The following is a 24,138-nucleotide window of genomic DNA, read 5'->3' as shown; positions in this document are numbered from 1 at the left end:
ACGGGAGCCTCTGCTGCCCCGCGCTGCGGATCGGGGCGCTGTGAAGGGGTCAGGTTTGGGGATTTTTTTTTTTTAACGCAGTGGACAAGGCAAGGGCTCCATCTTGCCTGGCCTCTTAAAGGGGCAGTGCACCGCTTGGGAGGGAAGGAGGGAGAAGTAGGTTGCGCTGGTTGGAAAGTCATTCCAGAAGCAGGGCAGAGGGAGTGGAAGCTCCGTTGGTGCCGAGTGAGATCTTTCCTTGCAGTCAGTGATATTGCTGGGCCGGCCCTGCACGGTAGAGTCTCCCTCTGCCCCCAGGGTGATCTGGGGTTCAGTGTGTGGGGGGGTGCCCCCTGCCACGTTCCCTGCCCTCCCATCCTTTGAGCTGCAGATTTAGGAGACAGATTAACCGTGCGTCGCGTGGTTTAACAGCTTCCTGAGCGTGTAGCAGTGACTGCTAGGCACCTATGTGTCTGACAATTCTTTGCTTTTGGAGTGCAATGCAGTAAAGCGTGTGCGTGTCTCTCTTATTGATCTGGGCAAGTGGCCTGGCGTGAGTCAATCTGGCTAGGATGTCTGGGCACAGAATTTCAGGGGCACAGGGTAGTTGCCACTTGCCCTCTTGGTGTAGATGGCTATTGCATGAGTTAGCTTTCAGGCTGGGTCCTTGCAGAGTGTGGCAGTGATGCTGGCAAAGCCAGGTGCCCTGGTTTTGGAGCTGGAGCCAAGCTCAGGTGAGGGAGAGTGGTGCATATGGAACAGGTGCATCTCAATGGTATATCTTTCAGAGAGCTGGCTGTCTGCATCATCTGAATTGAGGCCTGGGGATAGCCGTTTAAAGGGCCTCAGTTGAAAAATGAAGAAAAAAACTGACATGCATTTGTGAATAAATGTGGACTCTAGGTATGTCTCTCTTGGCTAAACACTGGGTGGGAAAACTGCTGAGACATATTAGTAGAGAACATTTTATGTGTTCATGCTGCCAGTCAGTGCCTGGTCCATGTTCTGAATAGCTTAGGTCCAGATTTTCAAAAGTGACCAGTGGTTTTTGGGTCACCAACTTGAGACTCTTGGAAAATGCTGAGCCACCTGCCCTCTGAAAATCAGTCCCCTTCCAGCTGGGCACCCAAAATCACTCGTCACTTTTGGAAGCCTTGGTTTACAGTCTTTGTTCCAAATCCTGAAATTCAGAAAACTGGAGACTCATACAGCCATGTGTGTGCCAGTACTTGCAATGTTGTATAGTTCTACAGATGGGGTCCACGTGAATTCAGACCGTCTTAACTAGAAGTGCGGTCCAGTGGCTGGCCTGAGAGCTGGGAGCAAGTCACATATCCTCTCTGTACCACAGTTTCCCTATCCATAAAATAGGGATAATCGTTACCTTCTTGCCAGGGGGCTGATTGGGCAACTTAATTTAATTAGAGTGTTGTTGTGTAAGCACATTATAGACAATGCTGAAACTTTAGTTTTAGGGTTAACTTCTTGGAATTCTTCCATCACCTGGGTGGGGAGAGGGAGTTTGTACACAGAAGATTTGAATGGGATCAGAGGTGGGAAGCCTTCCACCTCAGAAGAAGAGCATGGTGCCTGTTCTCGACCCTTGCATCTGAAGATGATCATTGATGTTCCATCCCAGTTCTGACAGTACGTTGAAAGAGAAGTCTAAACTCCTGATGCAGCCTTTACGATCTCACGAGCTTCTGCTCCTGGACAGTAGGGATATTTCCTCAGCCCATGATTTTAGAAGTGTAAGGATCTCCTGTAGTGATTCCCTGATGAATCTTGCATTGAGGAGTTCCTAAAGCACCATTTCAGCAGAGAAGCTGGAGGCATTTACAGAGCCATCTGTATCACAAAGCATTGTAGAAAGGAGAGCAAATATCATTATCTCCATTTCACAGAGGGGTAGAGCCCTGCGCTGGGATTTAGGAGATCTCGGGTCCATTCCCAGCTCTGCCACTGACTCTCTGTGTGACCTTGGGCAAGTCAGTCTCCATGTGCCTCAGGTCCCTGTGGATGGTAACACTGCAGGGGGTGCTTAGGATCACCTTGGGTACTGTTTTTCTCTGGGTGCTTCACCACAACTGTATAAGTAGGTGCAAGCACAGAGAGATTGTGATTTGCTTTAGGTTGCACAGAGTCTCAGACTTCTGCTGTCAGGGACAGGTGGAACTAGTGTAAACAGGAACCAAAGAAAAATATATACAGAGTAGTCTTAATCACTGGAGAGCACAAAACTGGAATCCGGAGTGCTGACCTGCTTGCTAGTATATCGGATATTTGATGGCATCTTTTGTGATCACTATGGATGTGTGTCCTGTTTGCACCAGTCGCCCAAGCCCAGTCACACCTGTAATCCCACCCTTTGAAATTCACATATACATCTCTGAAGACAATCCACTATAGCATCCTGGGATCTGAATGAGGGACTTGCTACTAGGGTTTAGATGGGTGTTACCAGAGGCCCAGTTTCAGTGACCCAGATTCCCTGGTTTGACTGGAACAGGTACATTTCTGTGCATAGTTGGCTCTTGGTGTATAGCTCTGTATTTGTTCAGTTAATTAAAAGGTGACTTGTAAATGATTATGACAAAAATAAAATATTGGGCTCATGCCTTTTTTTGTTGGGTTTTTTGCAGCTTTTTTGATGGAAGAAGGTCAGCAAGCTGTATGCATTTTAAATCCCGTTCATTTTATTTTTACCTGTACGGATATCAGGAAAGTTAAGGCTGGCTTCCCTGGGTTTGCTGGAGGACTTGTTGGGAGATTTCAGAGATGGGCTTTATTCTACCTTCATTGAACAGACTGGGGATGTTTAATCTTCACAAATACTTTCTTTCTCTAGAATGTTAATTGGGCATAGAAGTTTAACGGGAATCAACAAAAGCCAAGATTGTAAAACCTCTGCTGATCCCCTCCCCTCAGTTACTTGCCTTTCACACTCATGTGAGGTTGTCACTGCCCTGGTTCTCTCCAATCCTTGACGAATCTGCTCTGGACAGTGATAGGTGCTGTGCTGTGCTGGTAGCAAGGAGGTGGCTGGTCTATACTAGTGTTCCCACAGTTGCTACTGTCAGTGGAGCTGTGCTAGGATGGTCACAGATGAACTGCTCTCTAGTCATGTTATCTGCCTGGACATTTCCCAGTGGCACAGTCTCCTGTAACCTCCGTTGGTTTAACCCTCCTCCTTTCCTTGGTCATACCAATCTGGTCAGGTATCTTATCCATTCTTTTTCTACTTAATCCTTCCATGTTTTACATTCTGTTTCCCCCAATATGACTGTCAAGCATCCTTCCAGCTGCTATGCTGGAGTGGACACGTGTCTCCCAGTCTGGTTGGTGGGTACTGGCCTCCTGCATTCCGAATCCCACTCTCTAAAGATGCATTTATTAGTTTTCACTGTCAGCTGCAGAGACTCAGAGTCTTGCTCTCTGACTTCTAAGCGTTATGAAGCGTGGTTGCAAGAGGATGTGGCTTGCTTAATGAAATACCCTCCATAGGAATTTGATTCTAATTCCCGGAATGCCATTGGCAAACAGGGCGGAACTGAGGCTTTTAATTTGGTGTTTTGTGGAGCTAGGGTAGCCTTAAAATGAGTGCCCGGTTTTATTTACCTTGACAATGTTTCTATCTGTGAAAGGGCTCATTCAGGAGATAGTATGGTCTAGTGGTTGGGGTAGTGGACTAGAACTCGACCTGGGTTCTATTACCAAATCTGCCACTGACCTGCAGTGTGACCTTGGGCAAGTCACCTTCCCTCTCTGTGCTTTTGGGGCAAAACTGTCTCTCACTGTGTCTGTACAGTGGATCGGGGGGCAGTTGGGTGCTGCTCGGATACAAGTAATGGGGCCTCATTTAGCAGGGCTCCCCAGTCATTTCCTCCAGTGACAGAAATCCAAGGAAAGCCTCTCAGTTAATAGAAATAGAGCCAATTCCAGCTCCCTGGGTTTTTCAGAGGTTTTCTTCAAAGATAGATTGGGTGCCCTTTTTTAATCTCTCTCTGAAGAAGTCCTAAAAGGTACTGTGACAGAGAGCGAAATGTCCTTGAAAAACCGTACTGAATTAAATTAAAGTATCTGTGAAGTCCAGTATATTAAATACAGAGTTGATGTATGAATGTGGGCTAGAATTGTATGTAACCTCTTGAGGGGGCAGATGGGATGTGAGCCCTGGGAAGTGTTACGAACATCAAAGGACTATACTGAGCTATGGGCCAGACAAGAATGGACTTTTGGACAGTGTCAAGTAGTTTGCCTGGGAATCTCTAGTGGGAGGAGAAGCAAATGTGAATTTTCACATCTGGTTAGTCAAATGCCCAACCTTTTGAAGCTAATTCCTGAGGAGGGGTCCACTGCCTGCTGATTACCTGGCCCTGGAATCTGAAGATGGAAGGCCAAAGCTGTATGAAGGAAAGATTCATGAGAGTGCTAGTTCTGAGCTAAAACCATTCTGAACTTGTAACCACAGGGCAAACTCCTTGGTGGGGTTTGAAGGACCCATGTTAGAGTTGGGGATGATTAACATGAATGTAGATTCTTTTACTGTTTTTAATACATTATCTCTGTAATGCTTTCACCTTAAGAATAAACGTGCTCAGTTAGAAAGAGCTGTATAGTAACACATAACCGAGGGCAATTACACTGTTCATAGCCTCTGCAGAGAAAGCAAAGTGCGGACGCTGGCCTGATTAGGCAGTTTGGCTTGCTGGGAATAACACAGTATAGGCAGGGAACTGTGCAACCTGGAAAAACTCCAGTCCGGAGGGGAGAGACATACTTCTCTGCCTAAGAGAGGTGATGCCTGGGGGGCCAGGAACCTAGAGTGGGTGCCCTCAAGGGATCATGAAGGGGGGACACAGATGTAGTTGCTCTGAATTGTGACAGGTATGTATATTCTAATATTTAAAAATGTTTGGAATATTGAGGCTGTCAAATCTAGATTCTCTTAGCTATTCTGGAGGACTCGTGGTGGGGGAGGGGAATAGTTGGCTTGGCGATGACTACTTTGAGTTCAGAGGAGCTGAATCTTTTCTTCCACACGTGTGTTAGGCATTGGAGTTAAACAGGTAGTAAAAAGAAACCAACAACCAAAAATCCTGAGATTTCAACATTGCTCAGTCTCTTCCTCTCTGTTGCTCAACTTTCACGTTGTGGACTCTTGTGATGGGACTGTTTTTGTGCTTCTCCATCACAGAGGCTTCCTGGGATAGACGAGACCTGAATGTCTAATATCTACCCTTCTCCGTTCTAAAGACGTAAAACAAGGGCGTAAGCCCAATTTTCCTGGGTCTCATCAATAGCATTGCAAACCCTGGAGACTACACGTTCCAACAAGCAGTGCTCCCTCTCAATCTGTGCTGCCAGGGGCTGGGGACATGCTTTATCTGGCACATGCTTGCAGCAGATAAACCTTTTGAAAAATCCTGTGCCCATGCCCCATACCCATGGATTCATTCCTGGCGCGTGTAAATGCATGTGGAAGTTGTCATTGGGGTGAATGGATTTAAATTAAGGAGATCATCCCAAATGGGACCACTCTCAAGGCTGAACTACTTGTTTAAGCATTAGATGGCTAGACGCAGTCTTGCCTAGCCTCATGTAGGCAGGAGAGGGAACCTGGTATGAGAACCTTTGCTGAGCTGCTGGTTACTCCTCCCAAGGCAGGTACCTCCTAGCCATCTGGATCTGTGGCTGCATGAACTGGAGCTGATATTTGCTACAACATCTGGGCTATAATTCTTCCTCTGAGGTATGCCTTCTGGGACACGCCCAGCCTCTGTAGGCTTTAGGAACTGAGATCCTGAGCTTGCATTTTTTTTTAACTCCTTCTCTGCATGGCTCCTTTGCAATCTGTGGATGTCGAGCTATACCTGCTACATACCATGGCACCAGAAATGTTGCCACGTCCTCCTAAAGCATGTCACACTCATTGTGTCCGAGAATTGCTTTGTACCTCGCTGTAGTGCAGCCACTGATTGGGACTAGAAGGGGGTGGGCAAACTATTTGGGCCGAGGGCCACATCTGGGTGGGAAAATTGTATGCAGGGCCGGGGCAGGGGGTTGGGGTGTGGGAGGGGGTGTGGTGTGCAGGAATGGGCTCAGGGCAGGGGATTGGGGCAGAGGAGGGGTGCGGAGTGTATGAGGGGACTCAAGGGAAGGGTGCAGACTGCAGGAGGGAGTTCAGGGCAGGAGGTTGGGGTGCAGGACGGGTGTGGCAGGGGGCTTAGGGCAGGGAGTTGAGGGGTGGGGTGCAGGAGGGGTTCGGGCTCCAGCCTGGCACCTCTTACTTAAAGCGGCTCCAGGGTGTCAGCAGCATGCACCAGGGCCAGGGCAGGCTCCCTGCATGCCTGCACTGACCCCACGCCGTGCTGCTCCGGGAAGTGCCCAGAACCACGACCCTGCGTGGCCCCGGGGAGGTGGCACAAGGCTCCACACACTGCCCTTGCCACGCCTCCAGGTACCGCCCCGAAGCTCCCATTGGCCGCGGTTCCCCGTTCCCGGCCAATGGGAGCTGCGGGGGGTGGTGCCTGGAGGCAAGGGCAATGCACGGAGCCCTTTGCCCTCCCCTCCCCCCGGGAGCTGCAGGGATGTGGTGCCGGCCGCTTCTGAGAGCGGCGCGGGGCCTGCGGCACCATGGGGGGCAATCCTGTGAGCCAGACCAAAGCCCTGACAGGCCGGATCCAGCCCGCGGGCCTTACTTTGCCCACCCCTGGACTAGAACCTGTGGCTCCTGGGAGTCTCTACATGCCATGCCTTAAGATTGGGTCACTTAGAGCTTGCCTGTGCTATGGATTTTTGACCAATGTAACTGCTGCAGGTCAAACCCTTAGTGAAAACACAGCATTGGTGATATATAGGTCTTGCTCTGGTGTGGCTTATGCAGGTTTAAAACAGGTGCAAAACTCCCTGGTGCAGGCCAAATCCAAACTACCTCCTCCAGGAGGAGGTAATCTGGCATGGGTCCCAGGCCATGGCCAAAGTGAACAAACAGGAAGCTTGTGTCTGACCCATGTGATGCTATGTTCTACCTGATAGTCCTTGACCAATGATGGCTGGTCTTGGCCAGTGCAGCCTCCATGGGAGACCTAGGGATTTCCAGCTGTTTCTTCTAAGCTTGTTTGCCCTTCCCTCCCCTCCTCCCATCGGGCTCCCCTAGGGTGACCAGATGTCCCGACTTTTGGGTCTTTTTCTTATATAGGCTCCTATTACCCCCCACTCCGTGTCCTGATTCTTCACATTTGCTGTCTGGTCACCCTAGGCTCCCCACATGAGCCCCGATTCTCTTTGTAGCATTGCTCTTCACCAGCTGGAGCAGCCCACCTCGGACCCTGCCCTCCGGCTCCCCACAGTGTGTCGTTGTCGGTGTGGGCTGGAGTTCACAACCTCGGGATCCCTTGCTGGCATGCAGGGTGACATAGAACATGCCGTCCTGGGAAATCCGATCTCTGCTCTAAGCCTGCTGCCCTGCTTGCTCCGGGTCTTTTTTTTTTTTTTAAAGGGAGCTGAATGGAATTAGCCTCAGCCCCTCAACAAAAGGGCTCTTGTTGAGACGTACCAGTGTGCGTCCGTAGGGCCCAGTGCGTGCTGACTGGGGCTGGAGCGAAGGGAGCACCTTGGCTTTGCCAGAGATCATCGAAGGAGAATGGTGCTCTGCGACTGAGTTTTCTCTCTCTGCTGCCCTGTCTCATCCTCGGGGATTCCCTGCCCCTTCCAGCCATTCCTAGCTGGCGCATGCTCCCATTTTATTTTAAATTGAGGCAAATATATCTGAACTCCCCAGTCCCTGTGCATCAGTCTTGTCTGCAGGACCAGGGTCCTGGCCATTAGTTCGGTGCAACCCAGCAGTGGTTGCATGTGCTTTTTTGGTATGTCACCCCAAAATGGTGCCTCCTTTTTAAAAATCTTCTGTTTTGGAGACAGACTGATGTATAAATGCACAGCTCTAGTGTGACCTTGGGTAAATCACTTAATCTCATCGTGCCTCTGGTCCCCGTCTTCTGCTTGTGGTTGTATCCCTTTCTCCCGTTCTGTCTTGTCGTCTTTTAGATTCTGTTCTGTATAGGTTTTTGTACTGCGTCCATCACTGTAGTGTCTGAGTATTGGGATTGTCAGCTCTTTGAGGCAGGGACTGCCTGTTGCTAGGTTTGTACAGCACCTAGCACAATGAGGCACTGATGTTGGTTGGGTTTACTAGACTAATATTATTATTTTTGGTTTTCTGTGTCTAGGAGCCCCAGTCATGGACATGGAACAAAAGACAGTCTCTTTCCCCCGAAGAACTCAGTCTAAGTTTTACCAACACTGTAATGCAGAATGCTCAGGTTAGAGAGGTGTAACCATTTGAAGGCAAATCAGATGAGGAGCTGGCAGGTCCTGCTGGAGATATTCTGTCTCCTTAGATATGAGAAGAAGTTCTTGGGGTCCTGGAGAGCAGAGTGGCTTCAATACTGCTGAATTACCCTCTCATTCATTCTTAGCAGCATGGGGGGTTTTCCTCTGGGGGGGAGGGGAGGGCAGGCCCCAAATGGAAAGGGAAACTTAGACGTGTTGTGAACGTTTTGATTCGTTGGAAAATCCCCTGAACGAAATGAAAACTTTCCCATTTCTTTGTCCGTGTTCTGTGGCAAATCCTGACCCAGCTCTAGTCGAGGCTCTGTCTCTGAGCTGTGGCTGTAGGGCATGGCTCTGCAGGACAGTTGGTCTCTGCCCACCATTCCCACTCTCCAGTAGACTGGCACTCCAGAAAGAAATTAGGTTGAGCTTAAGCTTCAGCACAGGTGCTGGTTGGTTTCTTAGGGATGTCTTCATTACCATAAAAGCGGTAAAGAGTCCTGTGTCACCTTGTAGACTAACGGACGTACTGGAGCATAAGCTTTCGTGGGTGAATACCCACTTCTTCAGATGCGTGCTTGCAGGACTCTTAGTTTGGATCTGTAAAAGCGGCAAACACAGCTACACCTCTGATACTTCATTATCCTAGTTAACCTGGATTTTAAGTCAAACCCTCTCCCTCCACTACAGTCCGCGTAGAAAACCTCTGACCTGGGTGTGGTGGTGCTTTAAGTCCCGGTTTGCTGACCTAGCTGGGGGATAGAACCTGGGTCCAGTTTAACTTGGGCCAGTGAGGGCACAGGCAAAAATCACTTGGGTGCTGGTACAGTCCTCCCCGGAGGATGGACAAAGTCTCCCACGATTGCCTGGGAAAGAATCCTGAAGTGTCTCAGCACAGAGCACCGTGGGCAAGTGCAGGAACAGGGAGGCCATGGGACATGGGTGGGCCTTTGCTCTGGAGGGGCTTGCACTGTTGCTGGGCTAACTTGGCTGTGGATCAGCTGGGTTACGTGTGCGGTGAAGACTTGCCCTTAGGCCTTGTCTAGGCTAGGATTGGAAAGGTGTTAGCCAGCATGTGTAGACAAGGCGATATGCCTTTTAACACACGTGTTGGTCAGGTAAATGCATATAACGCCTCCCAAACCATAGTCTTGGCAAGGCCTCGCTCAGCAGAAGGACGGTCGCTATGGACAAGCTGTTACATTTCAAAGACGACTGGGTAACCTCTGCTTTGTCTGTACCTGAGGTGTAGGCAGATGTTCCCTGGCAGAATGGTCCCTTCCCCGGGAGTAGCTGGGAACAGGGGAATGCTTGTGGGATGGCGCTTTGCAGAGCGGTGAGCATTAACCCCAGGCTTGGCCTGGTGTATTTTTCCTCCTGCCATCAAATGAAACCCACAGGACTTGGTAACTGTCCAGCACTGGATGGCGTGACTGTGCCCGTGCCCTGTGTACTGAGGCACTGGGCAAAGGCCACCTGGCTCCAGAACGGGGGAAGGTGGGGTGGATTAGCTGGAGTCCAAATGTTCCTGCCCCATCGCTTCACACCCAGACTGAACCCAATTCAAACCTGAGGGGGATAAATAAACTCCATGAACTTCTCTGTTCATGAACTTTGCCTGCCTTCATTTCGGGATTGCAAAGCACGTTCCAAAACATGACTATTCCCACGTTACAGATGAGGAAACTGAGGCACAATGAGGGGAAGAAACTTGTCCCAGGCTGCAGAGTGAGTACTTGGCAGAACCAGGCCTGCTAACTTCCAAACCCAGTAGGCGAGAGGGTCCCATAGTGTTAGTGTGTGCTGCTTGGTGTCTGGCTGGGCTTGGAAATGCTTCTGCTCCCAAGACAGCAGCTCTTGGAGCCTGGTCAGAAGCAGGAAGCAGTATAAAAGATTCACTTTCCTAAGCAAATTTTTGTTTGAACCAAGAGCTGGTGTGGCCCAGTGGCTAGGGGATATGGCGGAGATTCAGAAGACATGGGTTCTTAACCCAGCTCCGCCTGCTGGGTGATTTTAGGCAAGTAACGTCACCTCTCTGTGCCTCAGTTTCTCCTCCCATGCCCTGTCTGTATGGACTGTAAGCTCTATGGGGTGGGGACTTCTCATACGCTGCGAGCAGGTACAGTGTTCTGCACAATGGGGCCCTGATCTTAGCTGGGAGCTTCTAGGTGCGTCTGCAACAAGAGTAAATAACAATGATTAATGTCCCAACCCTGTGACGCCTTTCTGAAAGGAGGCCAAACTCTGTCCCCGGTACCAAGTGTACAGGATTCCTATGCTGCACACCCGTGACTGTCTCTGGGCCTGTCAGCAGCAGGCTACTCCAGGGCCTTTGCCAGCCTCTTTCGGAACTGTTTATAGGTGTATGCAGCCTGTGTGACATTGAGAACTTGCAGCAGGCCCCCGTGGGGCTCGCAGATGTCCTTGGCAAAGGGGAGCCCCAGCAGGGAGGCTGCGCTCTGGCTCTTGCCACCATGCCTGCCCCTTTGAAACAAAGCACTTCATGCTGCAGGAGCTTTGGCATGGGGTGAAGAGGTGCTTCCTGCTGGGCAGCAGGGGGCACTAGAGCTCCCAGTGCCACTCTTGGGCGGGGCTGGGTGTACCAGTCCAGCTGGTTTCGTTGCCTCTGTGGAATATTGGGGCCAGGATCTCAGAGGATCTGACTCTTTGAACAGAGGGGTGTGTGTGTGTGTGACCGTGACCTAGATCCCAGCCTTGCAGTTCGGGTCATCTCCAAAATCCACCCATGTTGGTATGAGATCTCAGCCCAACATAGTGGCCTCAGCTGGGTTTCTGGAGTCATTTGATCCGGGAGCGAAAGACCCAGGGGATTAGAAAAGGGACAGAGGGGTCATTCAAGTCTAGGCCGTGCCAGCCTGAGTCCACCAAGTTGCTGTGGCTGGGGGCGTGAGGAAGGATTTGGTGGCCTCCTCCCAGTCTGCTGTGGAGAGGTGTCTGCTTCGTGGTTAACCCCTTTCTGGCTGTCTCGGCAATGGGGCCAAGGAGCTGGGTCTTGCATGGGGATGTGTACCCTGCCAGCTGTGCTGTATGATGATGTAGGGTCTCCTAGGCTCTTCACTGAGGACCTCTTGCTAGGGCTCCGCTCACTTCAACCTGGCCTCTTCCCAACTCTCGTGCTTCAGGGCACATGCTGCCGGCTCAGGGAGGGATTTGACACCTGGTGGGCTGGAGGCTGCCCCTTCCTCTGGTCAGAGTCAGTGGGGCTGGGGGAGGGAGGGCAGCTGCTCTGATCCGATTGGGCCAAGTGGGCTTAGTCTCCTGCTCCTTACAGGTATAAACTGGGGGCTTCCCCTCTGCTGCTTCCCACTCAACCCCAGGCCCTGCGCTGGGGGTGAGCGCCTCTCTCTGCTTCTGCAGCCACTCTAGGTTAGGCTTTGGGGTCTGTCAGGCAGACGCCATGTGAGCTGCTGCTTATCCTGCCAGCCCTGGGTCTGTGTCCACTGTACCATCCTCCCCACCCCCTCTCCAGCTGTCAGCACTGAGCCCGGGCTGCTTTCTCCCCTCCAGCTCCTCCCCAGCTGTCTTTTTGGGACCCCAAAAAAGGGCAGATTTTCTGTGGCTCTGGAGCCAAAAGAAACCGTCCCCAGGAGAGCACCTGCCTGGGCCCCATGCTCCCGCCCTCCCCTCTCAGCCTGGGATTAGCAGGGCTGGGCTGCCGCGGGGTGTGGTAACCTGCTAACCACACCCAGCTGCGTCTCTGTGCCGCAGCCCAGTGCAGGCCCCCAGCCAGCATTGCACAACGGTCCCAGGTTCAGGAGGTGTAGCAGCCGATGGGTCAGAGGATTAGGCCAAACAAACATAAAATCCGCCCCCCACCCCCACCCCAGCAACAGCTGCTTGTTGCACAGCCCTGCAGCATGTTTGCCTTCCCCTTGCCTGCCTGCGGGCCAGGCTCTGCGCACAACAACCGCTCAGCTTCCGCAAAAGGCAGCCTGGCTTCCTCCCCTCCCCCTCCTCCCTGCCCCGCCTGAATTCTGGGAACAGGGGAGCAACTCATGGCCTTGTTCTCTTCCCCCTCCACCCCCGGTCTCAGACAGAAGTCATGCAGGGCTGTGGGGCGGCTGTGCTTTGCTTCTGTGTGTGGCCTTGCGTCAAGGTACCTAGTGCTGTTTCCTAGCTAAAATTGTCCCTTCCTGGTACCACCATTGCTGGGCCAATGCCCGCCCCCAGTCACTGACCCGGAGCGTTCTTAGTGTGTGGTTTCCTTCTGCAAGGTCACCTGGAAGTGGTGAGACTCTGTTTGCTGGCGCTGTACAAATCCTGATCAGATCTGCTCCGATCACACGTAACTCCTGCTGGCCTCTCTGTGCCTCATACTTTGCCAAAGTGCTTGCCAGCTGGGTTCTGCTGAAAGCTTGCTGTGTGAGTCACTTCCCTTCCCCGCACCTCAGTTTACCTACCAGTAAAATGGGGATGGTAATGCTGGCCTGGAATTGTACAGTGCTGGACTAGAGATACCATAGAGTGCATGACTACCTGAGAATAAAACCGACTGGTCTGGTCCCAAGTAGAGCACTAGTAGAAAACCAACAGTGGAAGAAGGAAGCGTTGTGTGATGGTTTAACGACTGCACTGGCACATGCAAGTTCTAATTTCAGATTCCCTGAGTGACCCGGGACAAGTCACTTAGTATCTGTGCCTCACTCTACCCATCTGTAAAATGGGGATAATACTTCCTTTGGCTTGTCTGTTTAGATTGTAAACTCTCTGGGGTGGGGACTCTCTCATACAATGGGGCCCTGATCTGAACTAGGGACTTCTGTGATGCAATGAATGATTTAATTTGTAACCTAGGCCTCTTTACCAGGGTAATCTAGGCAGTGTCTAGACTAGGATTTGCAGATGTGACATTAACATGTGTTTAAATTAGTCTAGTCAGATTTTAGGGAAAGAAAGGTTCAGTATGTTGCTAATTTGTTTTCTGTAGGCAGTTCTTCAGAGCCCTGTATTAGCCATGTCACGTATTAGTGATTAGTATAATCACACAATCGATTACAGTAAAATCGTCCATACCTCAGTAGCCCATAATCTTAACTCCCTCCAGGAGCGCATTCCCTGGGATCACCTCCCTGCCCTGCCTTTGTTCCTTTTGTACTGCATGTGGTCTTACTAGGCCCCATTCCTTTTCACAGGCCTCCATCTCCCCTTATCTCTGCCCCAGATCAGCCCTCATCCCTATATGAATCCAGCCTCTTAAGCACTCCCTTGTCTGTAATGCCCTCTCTGCTCAGTTGATCATGCTTTTAATTGCTGCTCCTAGGGTGTAACCTCTCCTGAGTGCATAGCCCTCCAGTTGCAGCAGCTATCCCTCACCTTTGGCCTGGGTGGACCGTACGCTCTGAGCATGTGAATATTGGGTCCTATCCTGGGAGCTCAATGACTGAGGTCTCCTCCCTCTGTAGAGCCTGTAACCTTCCCGACTGATTTGCCGCCGTGCGCCAGTATTCTGTGACCTCTTTGTCTCCTTGGAACCTGCCTTCTGTGTCCCCTTCCTCCTTTCAGTGCTGCTGCAGCTTCCCTTGGAAAGGAATCCTGGCACCAAACCACAAGTGCTGAGCCCATGGTAGTCCCTGCTGTTCCCCGTCCTCCTACAGTTCCCTTAGCCACCCCCATCATGTCCACTCCTCCTTACTCCAATGCCCCCACGCTCTTTTCTGCTCTGGCCATATTGTATGTGTCTGTTCCCATCACTGGCCCAAACCATCTGTGTGCCGTCTCCCCATCCCCACCTGCTGCTCCTTCCAGCTGGCCCCCTCAGCCACCTGCTCTGCCATCCCTGAGCCCCTCCTGCTGCTCGCTATCCCGAGTACAGCCTGTGCTTTGGCCTTCATAGCTCCGCCTGTGAGGAAACCTGGTTCTCGTGTCCCTCTTCCCCAGGGTCCTCCCTTGCTGCTCTGCACCGGGCACCATCTCTAACGCCCCTGTTGGGCAGCAGCCTCCTCCTCAAACCACATCCCAAACCTTTCGTGCCTCCTCTCTGCTCCTGTCTGTCTGACGTCTGCCACCCCCCCCTTCCAGTGTCCGGGGGGTGTTAACTGGGAGCCTGAACCCCAGGCTTCCCTCTTCAGTGAAAATGACCAGAAGATAGCTAATGGGATGCCAATTTTTTAAAAAAAAAGGCTCCAGAGAGATTCCCAGCAATTGCAGTCTGGTAAGCCTAACTTCAGTACCAGGCAAATTGGTTGAAACTACAGTAAAGAACTTCATCAGATACATAGATGAACACTATTTCTTGGGGAAGAGTCAACGTGGCTTTTGTAAAGGGGAAATCATGCCTCACCAATCTACTAGAATTCTTTGAGGGAGTCAACAAGCATGTGGACAAGGGTGATCCAGTGGATAGAATGTACTTAGACTTTCAAAAAGCCATTGACAAGGTCCCTCACCAAAGGCTCTTAAGCAAAATAAGATGTCATGGGATAAGAGGGAAGGTCCTCTCGTGGATCAGTAACTGGTTTAAAGATAGGAAATAAAAGGGTAGGAATAAATGGTCAGTTTTCAGAATGGAGAGAGGTAAATAGTGGTGTCCCTCAGGGTTCTGGATCAGTGCTGTTCAACATAGTCATAAATGATCTGGAAAAAGGGGTAAACAGTGAAGTGGCAAAATTTGCAGATGATAACAAAACTATTCAAGATAGTTACATCCAAAGCAGACTGTGAAGAGCTACAAAGGGATCTCACAAAACTGGATGACTGGGCATCAAAGATAGCAGACAAAATTCAATGTTGTTAAATGCAAAGTAATGCACATTGGAAAACATAATCCCAACTATACATACAAAATGATGGGGTCTCAATTAGCTGTTACCACTCAAGAAAGAGATCTTGGAGTCATTGAATGGATGTTTTCAGAGAACTATCCACAATGTGCAGCAGCAGTCAAAAAAGCGAACAGAATGTTGGGAATCCTTAAGAAAGAGATAGATAATAAAATAGGAAATATCCTATTGCTTCTATATAAATCCATGGTATGCCCACATCTTGAATACTGTGTGCAGATGTGGTCGCCCCATCTCTTAAAAAGGTATATTGGAATTGGAAAAGGGCAACCAAAATGATTAGGGATATGGAACAGCTGCCGTATGAGGAGAGATGAATGAGGCTAGGACTCTTTCACCTTGGAAAAGAGACAACTAAGGGGGGATATGATAGAGGTCTATAAAATCATGACAGGTGTGGAGAAAGTAAATAAGGAAGTATTATTTACTTCTCATAACACAAGAATTAGGGGGTCACCACATGAAATTAATAGGCAGCAGGTTTAAAACGAGCAAAAGGAAGTATTTTTACACACAACACACTATCAACTTGTGGAACTCCTTGCCAGAGGATGTTGTGAAGGCCAAGACTGTAACAGGGTTCAAAAAAGAACTAGATAAATTCACGGGGGATAGGTCCATCAACGGCTATTAGCCAGGATGGGCAGGGATGGTGTCCCTAGCCTCTGTTTGCCGAGGGCTGGGAGTGGGGAACAGGGAATGGATCACTGGATGATTATCTGTTCTGTTCATTCCCTCTGGGGCACCTGGCATTGGCCACTGTCGGAAGACAGGATACTGGGATTGATGGACCTTTGGTCTGTCCTTTATGGCCGTTCTTATGATGTGACCAGACACATCAGCTGCAGCAGATCCCGTCTTGTACTAGCCATGATGGTGCCAACCCTGCCGGGCACTCCCTGTATTTCACCTCTAGTTCCTCTCAGTCTGTAACTTCCCCGCCCACAGACACTGCTGAGCCTGGGATTTGATCTTCTCCTCCAGGATACAGGGCTCAGACCTCTTATTCAGTGCCTGGCCTGACTCCGGATTGGGGAAGAGCCATCCCTGATAGCAAACTACTGCCAGATGAGCTGGGCAGCTTCCCCACTGGCCTCTCCCATTGCCAGAGGAGCAGGGACACTCGTTCCTCCATCGCCAGTGGGGCAAGTATTCTCCAGCTTCACCTCCGATTCCTGGTGGGACTTGGGTGTTCCTTGCCTCCCAGGTCTCCCACTACGTTGATGCTGAAGGGGATTCGGTTCTCCAGACCCAGCATGCACTGGGCTGAGCCATTCCACACGGTGGCCGGGTCCCTTGTCCTCGCTGCTGAGGTCATGTGGAGCAGTTGTCCTAAGGCCGTAGAGATCCCTTTGGGTCCGGAGGTGGTTTTTGACGCTGCTCCCTGGTGTTCAGGTTTCACATCCTGCACAGGGTGAGGAAGTCCCCGCAAATGCATCCTGCCTTGAGTGTGTGAGTTGGGGGTGGGAGCACGGGGTGAGAGACAGCGTCCTGCGGTTTGCAGGTGTGTACGGCTGTGTAACACACATGTGCTCGTGTGGGAGGGAGGTCTCGCTTTCTGTTTTGGATAATCAGCTGTTCTGGTGTATATCGTGCCTCTCCTCTCCAAAGACACCCCCGCCTCCCAGGCACCTGCTGCTGGGGTGGCTCTTCAACCATGCCCACATTTGGGTCAAGGAAACCAGGGCAAATCTACCCTGCTGTGAAAAGGCCTTCGGGTTGCTAATGCCCTTGCCGTGGTGAGGACCTTGGTTTAAAAGCTCTCACCTCCCCAGTCTCACCCACCCAACTCCGTGCAAATAGCCTGGATCTTGGGGGACTTCTATCTGGGGAGGAGCAAGGACGGAGTCTCCCCATTCAAATCTGAACCTGTGGGTCCCAGGAGCTGAGATATTTGGAACCCGATGCACTTGGGGATTATGTATCTTCGGGCCTTGCTCAGCACTGGGGGGAAAAACCAGCATCTGTTGAGTGCATCCAGTCAGGCTGTAGGTCTGCAGAGAAGTAATCAAACATCCCTGGTGCTTTTTCACAGCCCGGGTCTAGACAAAGGTGATCTTTCAAGGTAACTAATAGGAAGGGAGATTAAAGAGACACTGGAATTTGAACTTCCCTGCTATAGAAAAGACAGTGATGTATAGTGGTTAGAGCAGGCATCAGGCGAACTGGGTTCTAATCTAAACCACCCTTGCTGATGGCTCAATGCATGTGACCTTGGGCAAGTCATTTCCCTTCTCTGTGCCTCAGTTTCCCCCATCTATGAAAGGTCATCCCTGTGTTACAAAGTGCTTTGAGATCCTCGGGTGAAAAGCTCTGTGTGAATTCACAGGACTGTTACAATATAAGTTTTATATTTTATAGCACGTCTTGTGCAAATTCTGTCTCAATCACTGGGTGATATATCCCTCTCATAAATCTCCAGCCCACCGGGTGGCCCATCAGAAATCCTTATGGCCTATGTCTGGACCTGTCAGACACCAGTTGCAAGCTCATGGTCTGTTCATAGAGGCTTTGGTTTTCCCTGTTTTCCCATTGATGGCTTGTTGCCATGAGTGAGAGGAGAGGTCATGTGGGTTTCTGACTGGGCCGGCAGTGAGTTTATTTCACACAACTCACCTGGGCCCACCTTTCCTTAGCACAGTCATCAATGGTAGCAGATCCTGTGGATGGAGTAGTGTTCTCTGCTGCCCCCTCATCCCGTCTTTCTCACCACCAGTGCACGGGAGTGAGGAATAATGACTCTCCTGGGGTCCAAAGAGGTGGAATTAAAGGCATGAAAACACCCCACAGCCTGGTTACTGGAATGTAGGAAGAGACTCGCTGCATGGAACAGCTGCGAGCCTTGGCTCATTACTGATCGCTTTGCCCCCTTCATGGGATGAGCCCTTAGATCACATGGCCATACAGTAGAGAACAGAGGTGCTGAGACATTTGGAGGCCTTCAGATTCAAGTCCAAGGGCATCTGGTTTTATTCCAGTGGAGTCTGCCCCAATTTTTGCCATGAATTGCATCCCTCCTTTACAGTGCAGCCGCAGGCCCTGTTGGTGCCTCTGCATCGCTGGCCGTAGCCACCTAGCTAGGAAACTTTTTTTCTGCAGTTGTGGGAAGAGCTGTAAATATGAAGAGTGGATCCTGGGTATGACTGTGAAGCAAACAACCTCCTTCTGAGCCTAAACTCTCTTCCTCCCCTCTTCCCCAGCCCTGAGCCCTCTCTGCCAGCACAGGTGATTTTACAATAGTTCCTCTTGGTTTTTTGGTACCTGTGTGTGTGTTGAGGGGGGGCGGTGCGGGGCTGGTCCAGTGAAGAAATCTGTTATGGAGAAATCGCATTGAATCCCAGCTGGAGCTTTGTGTGGAGAAAGGATGAGTCACAGCAGGGGGACAGCTCTTAAATGGGCTAATGCTTTAGTGCAAACAGGATACATTTCCTCTAGGGAAATTCCGACTTGAGTTTGGGGTGGGGACTGTGCATAAATCGGAGAGGAGGGTCACGAGACCTGTTCCTAGGTCTTGTCATGGGCTCAGTGTGACCTTGGGCAAGTCATTTAAGCTCTGTGCCTCGGTTTCCTCATTTACAAAGAGGTGATACCCATGCCACAGGGGGGTTGTGAGGATTTGTGGGTGCCTGTTGTTATCACACTGTCTGGAATGGCTCACGACAGTGAGAGTCTGCTGGGAGGTAGGCAATCAGAAATGGGGCAGACACCCCAAACTGATGGTATGTTCTATAATTAGATTTCACTAAGCCAATAACAAATGGGAACTCCTGGATCACTATATCAGTCATACTATGGAGTCACAAACAGTCCCCTCAGACTCTCCAGTCTGTCTTGCCACCCAGACAAACTGAACTTTGTGATAATGGTCATTTAAACCAAAAATCACATCACATCAGGTTGCTCCCAGTCCCAAGAGACTAGTCACTTACCCCAGATCAGTTGGTACTCTGGATCTTACACCAAAGACAGTGCTGACAGCCAGTTCTATAGTAAACTAACTAAAGATTTATTAGCTAAGAAAAGGAGGTGAGATATTGAGAGATTAAAGCAGGTCAAATATTTGTACAAGTAAGTCACAGTTTGTAATTCCAAATGGTGGCAGTGATGTAATAAACTGCCAGTTTCCCAAACATCTTTCAGGGTTCCCAGATTGTCTCTGGAGATCTCCACTTTGCATCTGGTACCCTTCCCTGTAAGAGTCCAAGCAGCTCAGAGATAAAGCGTCTTTCTCTGAATCCATATTTAGAGTTTCTTCACCCACAAAGCAAGCTGACAGTATCTCTACGCACCTGGACTTTTCCTTTGATGACGGTGAGTGAGGAATGCATTTAGTCTTTTCACCTCCAACCATCATACATAATGGTCCCTTGCTTGGAAATTAGCATTTTCTATTAAAGTCCTTAAGTCCTTTCTTAGCATTTCTCAAGATTTCTTTAATGGGTTATTTAGTTACAGGGGTATAGCAAACATTTACAATATGTATTACATTATAACAGAAACAGATGAGTGAAAACAATGTAAGTAACATTCCACTAGTTTTCATGAAGTTTAAACATCTGAATATACTTTGACATTTAGACTCATTTGGATCTATGCTAATACACAAGTGAACTGACCTGAATACTCTCCAGCGTGACCTGGTCTGCCAGCGTCACACCTGTATCCGCTGTAATGGGAGGGGCTATAGCAGGGTGCAGAGTCATTACTAGACCTTGCTCCTGTTGCTGGCATGGAAGTCCCTGAGATGACTCTGTAGGTATGTCTACACTACCAAAAAACAAAAAAAAAAACCCCACAAAACAAAACCCTATGGCAGCGAGTCGGAGTCTGGGTCGACTCACTTTGGCTCATAGGGCCAGCGTAGGTGTAAACATTCCAGTTGGAGCCCGGGCTCTGAAACCTGGCGATGGGGAGGGTCTCAGGGCCAAGGCTCCAGCCTGAACCGGAACATCTACGCTGCTATTTTAGCCCCGTAGCATGAGCCTGAGTCCATTGACCTGTTCTCGTAGAGTCATTCCTGTGGGTGTTCTTTTCAGTGTAGGCATACCCTATGTAGCCTGTCTCCACAAACTTCCTATGGGTGTCAGCCAAGGTCTGGCCAGCCCTGCTGGGAGGGTTATGTTGGGCATTCCTGCCCCACGTTGGATGGATGATGGTGTGTGGGGCATGTGCAACACCATGCACACATCTGTAGGGTGTGTGAAGATAGGGAGGTTCCAGGCTGTGTGCGCCGCAAACACAGCGACTCAACCCTCACAGACCCATTCCTGGCCCTGGGGGATGGCATAGTGGTCTAAGCAGCAGGTTTGGAATTTGCTGGTGTCGCAGGGTCCGAGCCCAGCAGGGCTGTCTCTTCCTTCTCAGGCCGATAAACTGGACCACATGTGGCTGACTCTGAGTCTTTAGTGATTCCTGATGAACAAAAGTCCCTGGGTGGATATTTAAGCTCCCAGGACACGCTTCCGAGGGCCACGTCCGTTCAAAGACCTCTTTAATTCCCATGCTGCAAACCTTTCTGTGGACGCTCTTTGCTTATGTCAATAAACCCTGTCCTAAAGAAGAGCTCTGTGTAAGCTCAAAAGCTTGTCTCTCTCACCAACCGAAGTTGGGCCAATAAAAGATATTACCTCCCCCTCCTTGTCTCTCTTATGCAATTTAGCTTTGAGATCAATTTAGTTTAGAAGCCAGATTTAAAGCAATATAGGTGTCCATACAAGGGCTTGTGCCAGTTTGGAATCAGACCTGTTAGTTAAACTGGTTTGGTGCTGTGATTCGACTAGGCCTAAGAAGGTTGGGCGAAGGGTATGGCACATCTGCTGGAGCTCAGTCCAGATCAATCCAGTTTCTTTTGAGCCTTTAAGCTTTCTAATGTGTCCAGTGAAGTCTCCCTGCAACGGCTTGCGTCTAGCTGGTGCATCACTGCTCCCTAGAGCCTGTAGGACAGCGGGTCCTGTAGTGGTGTTACTGACACAATGCTCCATGGCACTGGAGCCGCCCTTTGTGCAGGCGACTGTCCCCATGCATGCTGCTATGCTGTCAGCCCCAAGGACGTTCACGGGCTCTCCTGCAGAGGTGGCTGGTGGGACACGGGCTGATCTAGCTGCTGGGGGTTGCCAAGGGAGCTCACTGGGCAGGAGCCCTGTGGTTTTGTGCTGTGGGATATCTGCTGGTGTCTGGATTGTGTTATATTAGGTGAAATAAGGGTTGGGGGGGGGCAGTAAACGAACAGAGCTGCTTTCAATTTCTAAAGTGCGCACCTTGGATCCATAGATCAAGATTAATCAATGGCGGTTCGCTAACAAAATAACAAGTAACCAATTGACCAGTGTCAGTCAGTGGCCCTACCCCGAGACTCAAGGGAAAACTCGGCATCTATCTACCGATGCTCCTATTCTAGCCATTCATCCTGAGGGGTCCTTGGGAGGCGCCCATCCCGAAGCTATTAATGACCCTGTTTAGGGAGCCCTAGAAGGGATCTCTGCTCTCTAAGCTTTTGCCGCTCCCCTCATCATAATCTTTGGTCTCTTTCCTCTGGTTCCTTGTCATCTCTGACTCTTGTTTCGGCCTCTTCCTCTCCACCCCCTCTGGTCCCAGGAAAAAGAGTCTCGACACCTCCCCCTCCTCCCGGTGAACAGCTGCCCGAAGAGGGACCTGAGCTGGGAAGCTGTGCTGATGCTTTTGCTGTTGTGACCACACACTGCTTCTCGCAGAGAGGATTCCACACTGGGTGTCTCCACGTCGGCCTGGACACTGAAAGGTTGAGATTGGTGTGGGTGGCTGATGATTTTTGGGGTGGCCCAGCTTGAGACACCTGGGCAGGGGGGCTGATTTTCAGACCATGCTGAGCACCCACCCTCTGGAAATCTGGCCTCTTTGAGGTGTCTCGAGTTGGGCTCCTAAAACTGAGACCCCCAAAACTACGGGTCACTTTTGGGAACCCTCAGCCAGACGTTTGTCCCCCAAGTATTATTTTGGGGGCACATAAGGGTTCCCTCCATCTCACCCATCTCACTCCTATAACGGCAGTGCAGCGTGCTCTCGCTGTGGGGGCTGCCAACTTTCTATTGAAGAAAACCCAGCCCCTTGCTCCGCCCCCTGCCCCGCCCCTTTCCCCAAGGCCCCCTCCTGCTCACTCCATCCCCCCCTCCCTCTGTTGCTCACTCTCCCCCACCCTCACTCACTTGCTCATTTTCACTGGGCTGGGACAGGGGGTTGGGGTGCAGGAAGGGGTGAGGGCTCTGGCTGGGAGTGCAGGCTCCAGGATGGGGCCAGAAATTAGGGGTTTGAGGTGTAGGAGAGGGCTGGGCTGGGGGTGGGGCCAAGGGGTTTGGAGTGTGGGAGGGGGCTCTGGGCTGAGGCAGGGGGGTTGGAGTGTGGGAGGGGGTGAGGCTCCCGCTGGGGGTGTGGGCTCTGGGTTGGGGCCAGGGATGAGGGGTTTGGGGTGCAGGAGGGGGCTCAGGGCTGGGGCAGGTGCTTTTTTTGCCTGTCTTCACAACCAAGGTCAGCTCCCAGACTACTGCACTGGGCAGCACAGCATGGGGAGAAGGTGACCAGCCCTCTGTGGAGAAAGAAGTGGTTCGGGACTATTTAGAAAAGCTGGACGAGCACAAGTCCATGGGGCCGGATGCGCTGCATCCGAGAGTGCTAAAGGAGTTGGCGGATGTGATTGCAGAGCCATTGGCCATTATCTTTGAAAACTCATGGCGATCGGGGGAGGTCGTGGACGACTGGAAAAAGGCTAATGTAGTGCCCGTCTTTAAAAAAGGGAAGAAGGAGGATCCTGGGAACTACAGACCAGTCAGCCTCACCTGAGTCCCTGGAAAAATCATGGAGCAGGTCCTCAAGGAATCAATTCTGAAGCACTTAGAGGAGAGGAAAGTGATCAGGAACAGTCAGCATGGATTCACCAAGGGCAAGTCATGCCTGACTAATCTAATTGCCTTCTATGACGAGATAACTGGCTCTGTGGATGAAGGGAAAGCAGTAGACGTGTTGTTCCTTGACTTTAGCAAAACTTTTGACACGGTCTCCCACAGTATTCTTGCCAGCAAGTTAAAGAAGTATGGGCTGGATGAATGCACTATAAGGTGGATAGAAAGCTGGCTAGATTGTCGGGCTCAGCGGGTAGTGATCAATGGCTCCATGTCTAATTGGCAGCCGGTATCAAGTGGAGTGCCCTAGGGGTCGGTCCTGGGGCCGGTTTTGTTCAATATCTTCATAAATGATCTGGAGGATGGTGTGGATTGCACCCTCAGCAAGTTTGCAGATGACACTAAACTGGGAGGAGTGGTAGATACGCTGGAGTGTAGGGATAGGATACAGAGGACCTAGACAAATTGGAGGATTGGGCCAAAAGAAATCTGATGAGGTTCAACAAGGACAAGTGCAGAGTCCTGCACTTAGGACGGAAGAATCCCATGCACCGCTACAGACTAGGGACCGAATGGCTCGGCAGCAGTTCTGCAGAAAAGGACCTAGGGGTTACAGTGGACGAGAAGTTGGATATGAGTCAACAGTGTGCCCTTGTTGCCAAGAAGGCCAATGGCATTTTAGGATGTATAAGTAGGGGCATTGCCAGCAGATTGAAGGATGCGATCGTTCCCCTCTGTTCGACATTGGTGAGGCCTCATCTGGAGTACTGTGTCCAGTTTTGGGCCCCACACTACAAGAAGGATGTGGAAAAATTGGAAAGCGTCCAGCGGAGGGCAACAAAAATGATTAGGGGACTGGAACGCATGACTTATGAGGAGAGGCTGAGGGAACTGGGGATGTTCAGTCTTCAGAAGAGAAGAATGAGGGGGGATTTGATAGCTGCTTTCAACTACCTGAAAGGCGGTTCCAAAGAGGATGGCTCTAGACTGTTCTCAGTGGTAGCAGATGACAGAACAAGGAGTAATTGTCTCAAGTTGCAGTTGGGGAGGTTTAGGTTGGATATTAGGAAAAACTTTTTCACTAGGAGGGTGGTGAAACACTGGAATGCGTTACCTAGGGAGGTGGTGGAATCTCCTTCCTTAGATATTTTTAA

General features: G+C 50.6%; 1 protein-coding gene across 4 annotated transcripts in view; it reads left to right on the top strand.

The window, feature by feature from the left end:
• Positions 1 to 24,138, top strand: part of KLF8 (Kruppel like factor 8) — a 94,265-nt gene that overhangs the window by 524 nt on the left and 69,603 nt on the right. The window contains exon 2 of one of the 4 annotated variants that reach the window (XM_043522091.1): positions 21,708 to 21,870. The exons of the other annotated variants lie outside the window; for them this stretch is intronic. The gene's annotated coding sequence lies outside the window, so the exon portion shown is untranslated. The remainder of the gene's footprint in view (positions 1 to 21,707; positions 21,871 to 24,138) is intronic. 4 annotated transcript variants of the gene reach the window in all.

This window comes from Chelonia mydas, chromosome 9 (genome assembly GCF_015237465.2).
Source record: "Chelonia mydas isolate rCheMyd1 chromosome 9, rCheMyd1.pri.v2, whole genome shotgun sequence".
Lineage (NCBI taxonomy): Eukaryota > Metazoa > Chordata > Testudines > Cheloniidae > Chelonia > Chelonia mydas.
Note: the sequence above shows the minus strand (reverse complement) of the source record. Positions and strands in the feature narration are given on the sequence as shown.